The sequence below is a fragment of the Porites lutea genome, chromosome 3 (genome assembly GCF_958299795.1).
Source record: "Porites lutea chromosome 3, jaPorLute2.1, whole genome shotgun sequence".
NCBI classification, from domain to species: Eukaryota; Metazoa; Cnidaria; class Anthozoa; order Scleractinia; family Poritidae; genus Porites; species Porites lutea.
The window spans coordinates 45009544-45021553 of NC_133203.1; the positions used below are offsets into that span (position 1 = coordinate 45009544).

At 36.0% G+C, this 12010-nt stretch overlaps 1 long non-coding RNA gene across 3 annotated transcripts; it reads left to right on the forward strand.

Moving 5' to 3' along the window:
• The first annotated feature begins 2541 nt into the window (after nt 1-2541).
• On the forward strand, nt 2542-11548 carry LOC140931237 (uncharacterized). Of its 3 annotated transcripts, none has more exons than XR_012164947.1 (5): nt 2542-2702; nt 2923-2999; nt 7927-7989; nt 10688-10819; nt 11219-11548. It is a non-coding gene; the product is annotated as an uncharacterized lncRNA (long non-coding RNA). The 3 variants fall into 3 exon arrangements; XR_012164946.1 differs by having other exon boundaries at nt 2544-2702; nt 7924-7989; XR_012164945.1 differs by lacking the exon at nt 7927-7989 and having other exon boundaries at nt 2548-2702.
• Nucleotides 11549-12010: the final 462 nt, after the last annotated feature.

The following is a 12010-nucleotide window of genomic DNA, read 5'->3' on the forward strand; positions in this document are numbered from 1 at the left end:
ATAATGGAAAATTATCCATACGGTAATGTCTGTCTCTGTCGAATAATAATGAATGCTTGCAACTAAGAACAACAACTTTATTTCAGTACCCTACATTGATTTGCATGATACCAAAAATAGATATAAATATGGAGAGAGTACAGGGTGCCCTTAATAACCATTGAGGGCTAAAAGGATAGGTCAGTCTCAATAAGATTATTAATGAATTATTATATTAAAGGGTCAGGGACCAAACACCACACACAGCTACACAAAACATTCACAGTTTAAAAGAAAAAAACTAGTGGAAAGGGGAAGACAGCAAAAGAAAGCTAAGTATACCAGTATTAATAAGAGAAAGCCAAACCTTGTACTAAGCTGTCTGATAATTTCCCCGGGGAGAAGGGTGGATGGGTAGTTAACAAATTTTTATACGGGGAGGCTCCGCCCGAGGTCCAGCCCCTTACCCTTTTATATACCATTTTTCACGAAAAAGGTACCCCTTTCGTATAATTTCTGTTGACAAATGGTACCCTTTTTACACACCTTGTTTAGAACATTGCATCCAATGCATTGTCACTTACACAGGGATGAATTCAAAAATAGAATGTTTCCCCGACTTTACAAAGTCATAAAATTTATCTGTTCGGCCCTTTGGGCCATTTCACAGACCGAAATGACAGATTTCCCTATCCTATTGAAAACTTCAACAAGTAAAATTCCTACCCTTTCATATACCTGAAGCCTGAAAAAGTACCCCTTTCGGGCGGGGCTTCCCCGTATAGGACCTTAAATGGGGTACCACCCCCCTCCCTCCCCCCGAGGTTAATTTATGTTCTTTTTCATCCGCTGAAGAAGCCCAGAAGCTAATCGACGATTTTGAGACTCAACATACCGTAAAATTTTCCTACTACATGGCAAGCAAAGGCTTTGGAGGCACAGGTGAGAAGTAGCTATATTATTACATACAAAGTGGGCCATTGACCCAATCTTACCTTAGTTACTAAGGAAGCAAAACTTAATAATAACCTGTACCGATCAAAGTCTCGGTATTCCCGCCCCTCTCATATCGCCCCAGGGATAAAGCACTAGAAGTCTGGAAGCCTTAGAAAAACGGCGCAGCGTTTTGAAACTCAGGAGAAAGGGGAGGAGGGTGGGGACACATCATACACCAAGCCTAGCCCATAGCCTTACTTCAATTTCCCAAAATGTCATTTGCTTTGTTCGTTGGCACAAGCAAACCGCTGTGAGATCTTAACAGTGTCCATAGAATCAGTAATTGACCGTTGGGTATGCGTAAGTAGGCATTTGTTCAAACAAAGGCTAAAACGATCCATTAAAGGCAATTCCCTTTCAAGTAAACAACTATCACTTTGGCTGAGTTTCTCTGCATGGCCAGTACATTTTGCATAGTATTGCCAAAATTTGTAATAGCAGTGGCTATAATATTATAATTGATCAATAATAATGTAATAGTAAAGATTATAATATTATGATTCGCATTGTTAACGTTACTACATGACATTTAGTTTGCAGCAGAGAACTTGAGCAGGAGAAAAAATCCCAATTTCCATCAGGTACTGTACGCACAGAACCTCTGTTAACAGACACCTCCTATAAGCTTACATGCACCTCGTACTAACAGACACTAATCTGGATTCACAACAATTTCTATGTTAAAAATCTGCGTTTACAAACTATTGTACATAAAGACATTTTTTGTTGGTAACAATGATCCATATAGAGGTACATGATAGCCCATAGCTAGCAAATACTCCTCTCTTCATTCAGCCACATGGGACACTTCGGCTGAACAGATGCCTTTTACAAGCAGTATAATTCTAGAGTAATTTGGTCAACACTTTGATACTAAATAAGAGAACAAATTAACACTTAGAGGGAAAGAGGAGGATTGAGAGTGCACTAAAAATCAGTCCACCAGTCAAATCACACAGTCAATAATGCACATAGAAAACAGAAGGGATGGTTATTGATGATCAAACAAGGATAAACAATCTTTCTGTTGAATAATTACTCTTTCATGTTTTTTTTTGCTTCATGAAGTTAAATGGCATCTACTTAAATTTGCTTAAGCCACGCCCAGATTGGTCTCCTTTAGGGGTCACAAAAAGCTTGAGCCACGCCCAGATGGTCTCCTTTAGGGGTTAAATTCAAAATTTCCGACGAGCATCCTCGTCTGTTTCATATGGGAGTCCCTCCCCCGGGATCTGGGGCCATTCGATGCAAAGGATGTTATTCAGTAACATCCACTGAAAGGTCCTTTAATTTACCCCGCGGAGCAAGAAGAGGCTTGAAACTTCAAAACATCCTTTAAACGGGGACAGTGACATCTTCTTGTTTGAATCAATCGAGGGATGATCAAAAAAGCAAGACAAGACCTGGGAACAAACCGTCAGATCATCAGACAAATCAGTACACGATCGAAGCAGAAGCATACATTATATATACCACAAGGCGAGCGTGACGTCATACGTTTACGAAAATCCGACCGAAGATACAAGGGCCTTTCGACGGATGTTAACGAGTGCTGACCAAACGAGAAAACCCTGGGGACGATGTTGCTAACATGTATCATGGCGGACCAGTAAGCACAAACTAACATCGACGGTTTGCATTAATTTCTCGTGAAATTTTGTTTGCTAGAGATGTCAAAAGTAGTTTGCTACGATTTTACAATTGGAGACCGTTCAGAAATTTTAAAGGTATGGTTGTATTTTCGCGTTCGATACACCATGGCATCAAAATTGTTCGATGCGATATTAAGATCAATAATGCCAAGTGCCATTATGCATACTATACAGTTATGCCACTTTCCCTCCGATTTTTTGTACATGTGCTATTTCCTCTGAATTTGCAAGGTAATCCATTTACGATTATGTCATTACCGTTACTGAAATTAATTGTATGTGCTCGTCGTTATAGCCACAGAAGAATAAGCTTATCAAAGGATGTGGGACGGGATCTGCGAGGTGTTCACCAGCAACTGCAAAGTGATTCAGGTACATACATGTACTAGGGAATGTGAATGTTAGGTTTCACTTAATTTCTCTCCCCGCTCTCTGCTTCTTGCTAACATTTTTCCTTTTATATATAAGTGCATTGACCACTGTCGCTGCAAACGCCCATTTGTTAAGCAAATGAAACTTTATGTTTTCAAAACTCGTACACTATCGTTACTACAACAAGGAATGAGGTACGATGAGCTTATACAGTGATAAATAATGAGCTACAATGAGGTTGAATGACCTACAAAAAATTAATGTCGACCTACAATGAGGTACAAGCGTGCATTGTACATCATGTACTGTTTAGAGTACGAGCAGGAGCGTATTATCAGGTTTAAAAACTCGAGACGAGTTTTTCATTGAACGGCTTCAAAATCTCTGATACAGATCAACTCACTGTTGCACTAATATTTAGGTTTGGGGTTATTTTGGTTTAAAGAATTGGACATAAAAAAAGTGTAGCCATGTGTTTTTTTTCTTATTTATGAATTATTAATGAGTTTTGGAAGACATAAAATCAGCTAATGTCACCTGTAATGAGCTGAAATGGAAATACTCTTATCAATTGGCAGCTCTAAGGACAAAATTTAGAGACATTTTTGAGAGAAATGCAAGAAAAAGATCATGGTGACAGGTTGGTCGGGCAGCCAACAGTTCAGACAAATAGAAACAGAAAATCCTTGTATTGTGTCATTCATGAAACATGAAATAATTCCACGTGGTAGTCATGCAGTGATGGTAATGAAAACGTGAGATACGTTATGCAAACTTGTTGTTTTGCTAATCTAAACGGACACTGTATTGCTTTTTCACCATTCTTGCTGTAGCTCGCATGGGTCCAGGGTCCTGTTTCACTTACCGTTTTGGGGATTTATACAACCCTAATATACTGTTGTTTCAATCGACATTCACAATGCTTGTAAACATAACTATAGAAGTTATACAGTAAACACCCGCATATATAAAAACAAACGGATTAAGAACACCAGGCTGAAATTTGGCCAATAAAGCCCCATTTTTATAAGAACAAGATCAGCTGAAAATTGTAACATGTTCTTATAAAATGGAAAAAGTGTCATAATTACAAAACATGTAAGTTTATAATATAATATAATATGTATGTCTAATCAAATGGTGACGAGTGAAATTATTCCCTAATTTCACCAGTATACCATTTGATTACCTATTAATATCATGGGTGACGAATTACGTTAGTAATCTTGGATTTTGGACATGTCTATCCTGGATCGTATTGATCGAGAACTCCTGCACTCTCTCGAACGCTTAGAGCTGAAATTTGGCTTAAGTTCAGAGTTTTTCGACAAAATACCTGTTAGAATTCTTCTTGATGTGCTCTTTCGTGTGTTCAGGGCCGAGTTGTTCAAAGCTAGGTTAAGATAACCCAGGGTTAGTGCGAGATTTGAATTCAGATTTGAAAGCTTAAAAGGCATTTCAGTTTTAGTTCTTGTTGTCTACAAGTTGATGATTGGAATCTCTAAAAATAGCACAGAAAATTATTCGAGAAAATGCTTTTAAACACAAGAAAAAGAAACCCGGGTTAAATTTAACCCCGGGTTGGGTGCTAATCGGCCTTTGAACAACTGGGCCCTGGTTTTCTAAAGCGTCTTTTTGTGCCCTGACATCTTCATTCATGACATTTTAAAACTTCATCACCATCTTGATACTGAGACGTACGGAAGGTTGCCATGGCAATTTTGTAATTTAACATGTGAAATTACAATTAACGCTGAAATTTCGCGCCAAAATGAGGGAGTAATTCGTCACCTATGATATTAATAATATTTAAAATCAAATTACAGAATAATTATTTATTTTATTTTCCTAAAATATGCTAAATATACCTCAAGCAACAATTTGTTTTGGATAGCATTACTTAATAAAAATTTAAGAACATTTTAAGAACATTTTGAGGCTGATTTGTCATTAAGCACCCGATAAATAAGAACTCAACCAGCCTGAACTCCGAAATCGTGTGTTCTTATATGCGGGTGTTTACTGTAGTTCTGTACAATAAAACATTAAGAAGAAGAAGAAGAAGAAAAAGTACAAATCAAAGATGCTTCTAGTCTGCAACTTAAAGAAATCCACATTCACGTAATATTCACTTTTTGGAAAAAGAGTCTTGTTTCATAGGAGAATTTTTTCTCTGACTGATACCTGATATCTTTTGTTTCATTGACTTTATATTCCATTGCAGAACTTGCTCATGGCTCGTGTTTTCATACAATCAAAAAAATCTTAGCAACCTGAAAAACTTTGCATAGTACACTGAGAAAGTGTTTCGGCTATTTAATTCATTCAGCCATCGTCCACTTTGCTTCACCATTATATAATTCTCCATCCCAGCAAAATTGGATACTCCTTTGTCATTCGAAAATGTTCTTGCAATTTTTTGCTCATCGAGTAAAACAATTTCTCTAGCAGAGCAATGGAAGCAGTTGATTAATGTACACAAAACTCAGGTTTCAACCAACAGAAAAACCTTTTGAGGGCGCGTATTATTGGGAACCGCTGTAATGTACTACTGCAGGGTTCTTCACGTGTAACGTTCCTTTTAATGTTCATTTTGTTTGTTTTGAGGCAGAGAAGTGAACAAAGCTTGGACATACACCTGTATGTCTACATGTCTTTTTGTTTAATTTGCTATTGATTTTATTTGTGTAGAATAGTTCTGAGCATGATCGTAATATAAATTGTTTATGTTGAAATTTTACAGCTTCGCTTTATACATGCATTTTCTACAAAATACATCCTGAATCTATACTGTAAGATCTTTGCCATGCAAGTTTATTGATTATAATATTTTTTACATGACTGTATACATATTTTCATTTATTAATATTATTCTCATGTAAGCACAATGATGCAAAAAATAATGTAGCCCATGAAATTCAACATTTTAACCATGCTTCTACTAATGTACTTCTACCCAAGAATTTTGTCTTCTCCTGAAGGAAACCCAATTTAATACCCTTCAGTACTAAAGGACCTCTTTATATTCTTTTAAGCAAAGTTTATTTCTGTACGAAGCCTGAGTTGATAGTTATGGGTCTAGTTTTGAAGAGTTTGAACTTTTGCTCAGCAACAAAGTACAGCAAAGTACAGCATGAAATGCGTTTAACTTAATTTTGCACTGAAGACATAACTATAACAAGTTTGCATACATGTAAACTGATTAGAGTCGATGTCTATTAGGAAAAACTGCTGTTTCTTGTGTCACCTGAGGTCAGCTCAATATAATTTATTTCTTTTGTTTTGCGTAGTGATTATAATTTTGCACATACATGTAATGCCTCTCAAATGCGCCTGGCAAGTTTCCTGTAAACAAATGAGCACAGTAACATGTCTTTCAGCAAATAAAAGTGCTGATTATTCATCAAGATAATTCTTTTATAAAAAAAGGGTTAAATTATCTACTGAGTTAAGCTGGATTTGAAACACCAGAATCTTATCAAAAGAATATTGTTTTTTGTCATTTTTGTTGTTCCTTTCACTATTGATTTAAAAATTACTCCCAATATACATGTGCCAGCACCTTGTTTTTATTACAATTTCTGTTTATTATAAACCCTTTCGGTAAGCTTTCATACATGCTGCACCAAGCAAATCTACAACCAGTTGCAAAAGTACTTGAGACAGTGTACCTTATTTTGGCTTAATGGCCTGTCAATGATCTTGTGCTTGTCATACCCCCCCTTCTCCCCTTATCAAAATTGCTAGCAGTAAAAGATCAAGGTCATTAGTGTGATTAGCAGCGATTCGAAATAAGAAAGGCTGGTTTTTCATTGGAGTGTCTCAACATTTTTGCAACTGGTTTTAGCATACACTGCATGCACTAATATTACCACAAAGATTTGTACATGTAATGCTTTATATATATAGTGAATGAATCATTGTTTAAGCTTTAACATAAGTACAAGTGTAAACAAAACATTTTTGACTAAAAATAAGTAAATCTTGTTAATGTTTAATTTTTGTGTGGTTTATTAAAACAAATTTGAAATGATGATAATTAGTTTGTTTGTGCTCAGATACTTATAAATTAAAGGAATAATACATGTATTATACTTTTTCCTGTTTCCTTGAAAATTGAGTGCATCAGTTTTTGGTCATGGGTGTTGGAAAATATGCAGACATGTTATGTACATTTCTTTTAATTAAATATTCTATTTCATTTAATTTCACTAATATTCTCCATGCACACTGTTTTCTTTACATTTCCTATCTAATGGTACTGATGGGGAGAATTTATTTAACATCAAAGACCTTTTTTTTCTTAGTGATCATGTTTTGTTATTCTTAGGACCTTTAATTTATGTTTGATTAACCTGAGTGATGTTTTAACCCTTTAAGCCCTAAACATTGATCAGCATCAAATTTCTTGTAATATCAATTATTTTATAAAGCAGAGTACGTAGTGGTCACGGCAATTTTGTTCAGGTTTAAGAACCTTCCTGGCATACATGTACAACAGATCAGCATTCCAAATTGCAGGACTTCAATTACCTTTTTAATTATTATCTGCCAATGTTCAGCATCTGCACCCCACCAATGTTTTTGTTTTTATAACATAAAAAGTAAAAGTGCAAGCTATTTTGGGTTATCTGGTCATGAGAACAATGCAAGATGGAGGAATTAAAATTAAGCTGTGGGGCACTTAATACATGTTCAAAATTAATGATTTCTCCTCTTTTTGAGGGTTGGTTTATATGCCATTGTTTTCATGGTACAGCTGTAAGCCTAAAAATGCACAGTTAGAAAATACAGATGCAAAGAAAAAGTTTAAAAGTTTCTTGTGATCTTTACATTGGAAGGCAAAAAATTTCAAGTAACCACAAACTAATATTATTAATTTTTTCCTCGAAGGTATTATCATTTATTTTTGTCCTCTTCACAGCAGAGAATGTGTCCTTTTGTGAAACACAACCAAGGTATCTGTAGCAAAGTTTCTGGAGGATTTAAGGTACCAGTGATTTGAGCATTTAACAGTCAAAGAATATTGTCTTGAAATGAGAATTTGTTATTAGATTTTCTATCATTTAATGTAAGAGTAAGAGTATTATATATGTGTTGAATTGAAATACAATAGACCAAAAATTAAAACAGGTAAACAAAATATTATAAAATATTGCTGATAGAGAGGAGGCTGGTCATTACGTAGATATTATGTACCACTACAGCATATGTGGTGTAATCATGAGTACATACAGCTGTAATACACAGCCTGCACATTGTACTAGATAGTGTAAATTAAGCATTAATAGTTGCTGCTGAATTTTGCTGTGCAAGTGCTTAAAGACACCTTGCCTAATGTTCTCAGTGTTTTTTCTATTGTTAATTTACAAATACCCTAACTGATATAGTGGAATGTTTGACTGTTTAAAAATTGGCCTTGTGGAGTTTGTGTTTGAGCCATAAAGGCTTGCAGAAAAAAATGCAACCAAATTGAAAGAAAGGTAATCGCTCAGCTTTATACTTCATGTACATGCACAAGTATATATTTTACAACAAAGGAATAGTGACTGTATGAGAGTATTTTTTATTGAAGTTAACTGTACATGAATATATAAAAATCATAGTATGTGAACTGCAGGCTGAAGAATTATATGAAAGTAGATCATTGCAGTTATAGATGCAATTATACTTGTGCAGTTGTGAAAAGAAAGCCTAAAAGAAAAAAAATTCAGGCTTGTACGGGATTCAAACCCTTGACCTCTGCTTTCTTTTCACAACTGCAAAAGTTGCGTCTATATTATAACTGCAATGATCCACTTTCATATAAGTATTTTTATTCCTCTATGGTTTTTGTAAATGTTGGGGGCAAGTGTTAAAGGTTAGTGTTTCAGTCAGCCATGTTGATTTTTTTCCTTCATGTGCAGTGGGAAGGGTTAGCTGATCCCTTGACAAAGGACAACAACATCAACAGCTACTAAACTTTATAAGGGATGGAGCATTTGAATTTTATGCGATGGAGTGGGGGTGGGGGGGGGGGACATTTCTAGCGTAGCTGCTGGCAGGATTGAAAGTGTGCACAAAGTTTTGGTAGAGGTCAAGCTGTAAAGCCATGTGGAGAATAAGGAGGAGACACTCACTTCTTGTCGCTTTGCTGCCAAAACTCTCAAGCACAAAAACAATCTGGCCAGTTATGCAGGCTCAAGAGATTTTCAGTCTACAGAACTTTCTTTTCCCCACCCAAATGTGTCTGTGAATGATTTTTATTTTCAGGTGAAATCCCATGAACATTTTTTTGAAATTGCAGTTGCATACACATCATTCCCTAGATTTCATCAGAGAACTAAAAATGTTGAAAATAACAGGTTACATACACCTCCACTATAAAATACCTTTTTATGTGGGAATGCTTGCACTTGTGTCTTTTTTTTTTTTTTTTTTGATAATTCACAGAGAGTTCTGTTTCAATATGTTCAGTGTCTGATATAAGGTGGCTACCCATGTGTCATGGGAAGTGCTACAGACTGTAAGGGTAAAAGGTCACTAAGACCCTCTTAGAATCTAGGAGGCTGGGGCATGCCTGCCTGCCCTCCACCACTGCCACCCAACCCCCCCCCCCACCCCCCACCCCCTAGAAAAAAAGAATGAAATAATCTAGACCCTCAGAGGTGCACTTTCCAACACAAAGTGTTTTTTTTTTTATGACTCCCCATTGTGATTATTTTTTGTTATGAAGAATAGAGTTAAAATACTTAAATTTGTTGTTTATTTTTTTGTTTCCTTCTAACGTAAGTCGTATAAATAAACTGTCAGTGGGGATTAGAGGTCGTGTGGGTTGTGGTGATCAGTGTTAGGACAAGTAAACATTATTTTATTTTACACATCTCCCTCTGAATACAATATTGCATTTTATTATCAAATGTAGACAATAATTTTGAGCAAAGGGGGAACATTTTAAAAGACAAAGGTCCTTTTCTTGTGGTCCAGTTGGATTATCAGCTCCAAGCTGGGTTGACTGAATCAATTTCATGGTTTTACTGAGTGATGACTCTTAGTTTTTTTAAATGGAATGGCAACAGTCTTCATCTTCTTTTGGGATGGGATTTTTTTGTGCTGATGGCAAAGGAGATTTTGTATTTTTCTCAAACTTTTACTGGATTTTTTTTTATGCTAAGTTTATGGGAGTGTTGAGCAGAATTAGCATTGTGAGTTGTTCAGACTATCCTCAAAAGGGATATTCTTTTTGGTACTATGATCCTTTTGTAGGATAGCTTGACCTAAACTAAACTACATGTATGAAATAACTATACATGAACATGTGTATTAAAAAATAGTTTTCTGTGTGTGGATAATATCGTCCCCCTGCTAAAAGAAGGCTGACTTTTCCCTGGTCTTCTGTAGTACCAGGGGAAAGAGGCTACTAGCTGCAGGAAAGATAGATGTTAATACAGCATTACAATTTATAATGCCAAACAGCTGGAACAAAGTTAATTTTTAACCTACATAATTATATAAGGAAAGGTTAAGCAAAAGGCAAGTTTTGTTATTAGCTAGTTGTATACATTTTATGCACACTTTCTATTCAACAAGGCCTTTGTTGAATAGACATCCAGTGCAAGTGACAATACTCAGAGAGGAAAACCTACACAGAATGAGCTTTCACAAAGAAAGTGAAGTGTTTTTTTTTTTTTTTTTTTTTCTGTATATAGCCACATATATACGGATTTCAAGATTACAGTGCCACAGAAGAGAAATAGCACACAAAGTTAAGAACAAGTTATTTAGGGACGACTGAAACCACTGACCCAGTGCAATGGATTGAACAGCTGTACAATGAAGATGTAAGTTAATCGTTAATAATTAACCTAACAGATTGCCAGTGTTTTTACAGACTGTATATAATACATGTACACACTCAGTATTTACTACTGAGATTTTGAGAAAATCTGATGTTTCTGGCTGGTGCCACTTTGAAATTGGGGTAGTTCCTCTGAATAGTATACATGTAATTATTGAATATGTTAACAGTAACACACACGCACTTCTAGACTGCATCACTGCACAGCTGCAAGCGGACCACTGACCATTAACACAGGAGGTTGTGCTGGCAGGAAATGGCGGTCGATGCATGGGATTGTACTTTTTGCAGACAGTAATTATTTTTGTTGGATCGGACTTGTTTTAGGCTGGGAGGAGTGCGTACCTAATTTTCATAAATGATTTGTTTTTGTCTTTTCTAGGGAATCATTAAAAGCAACATATACCCTCTTAAGTAGTTACTGATGCCCTGGTTTTTCCAGTGCAGGAGGGAACAAGAAAAAAGTAGACAACTAGATGGAATGGTATTGAACAACAAAATTAATAGACTTAGAGGAATGTTTACAAACCAAATAAAGTTGCACAAACATGCACTTAATTTTAATACCTAATACTTAGCAATATTGTATTTACATTTCTACAACTTTTTGACAGTAGTTTAATGTTGTACACTTCTGGAGCTTAGTGTAGCCGCATGACAAAATATTATTGAAAAACCATAGGGAGATCATAAATAAACTGTCCTCTGCCCCATCTCTGTTTCGCTGTTTGATCTCAATTTTACTTTTCATCGTTAATTCATTGGCTAATCTTCTGGCCTGTTCTGCCCAGATATTCATGGACAGCGGGAGAGTGTTGCATTTCAGATTTAGTATTTTGAGTCTCTTCCTACCTATACTGGTTAATCGCTACTTGGAGTTGTACTTTAAAACAGATTCTGGTTATAGCTTTTCGCCCATCAGACATCTGGTTTGTTTAGCCTTTCCACAGGGCCCGGAGAAGTTCAGTTTGTCGTGAAAACTTCGAAAACTCTATTAAAAACGGGAAGCTCACTTGTAATTGGCTAATCATGTTAGTAACCATGGCGACACCAATATCCTCACACGTGAAAGATAAAAATAGTATATATGTTCACTGCGCGCGACTGGTATTTCATCAGTATCTATATAATAAACCGTTTTCCGTGGTGATACGTAGGCCTTGCACAAGGTATT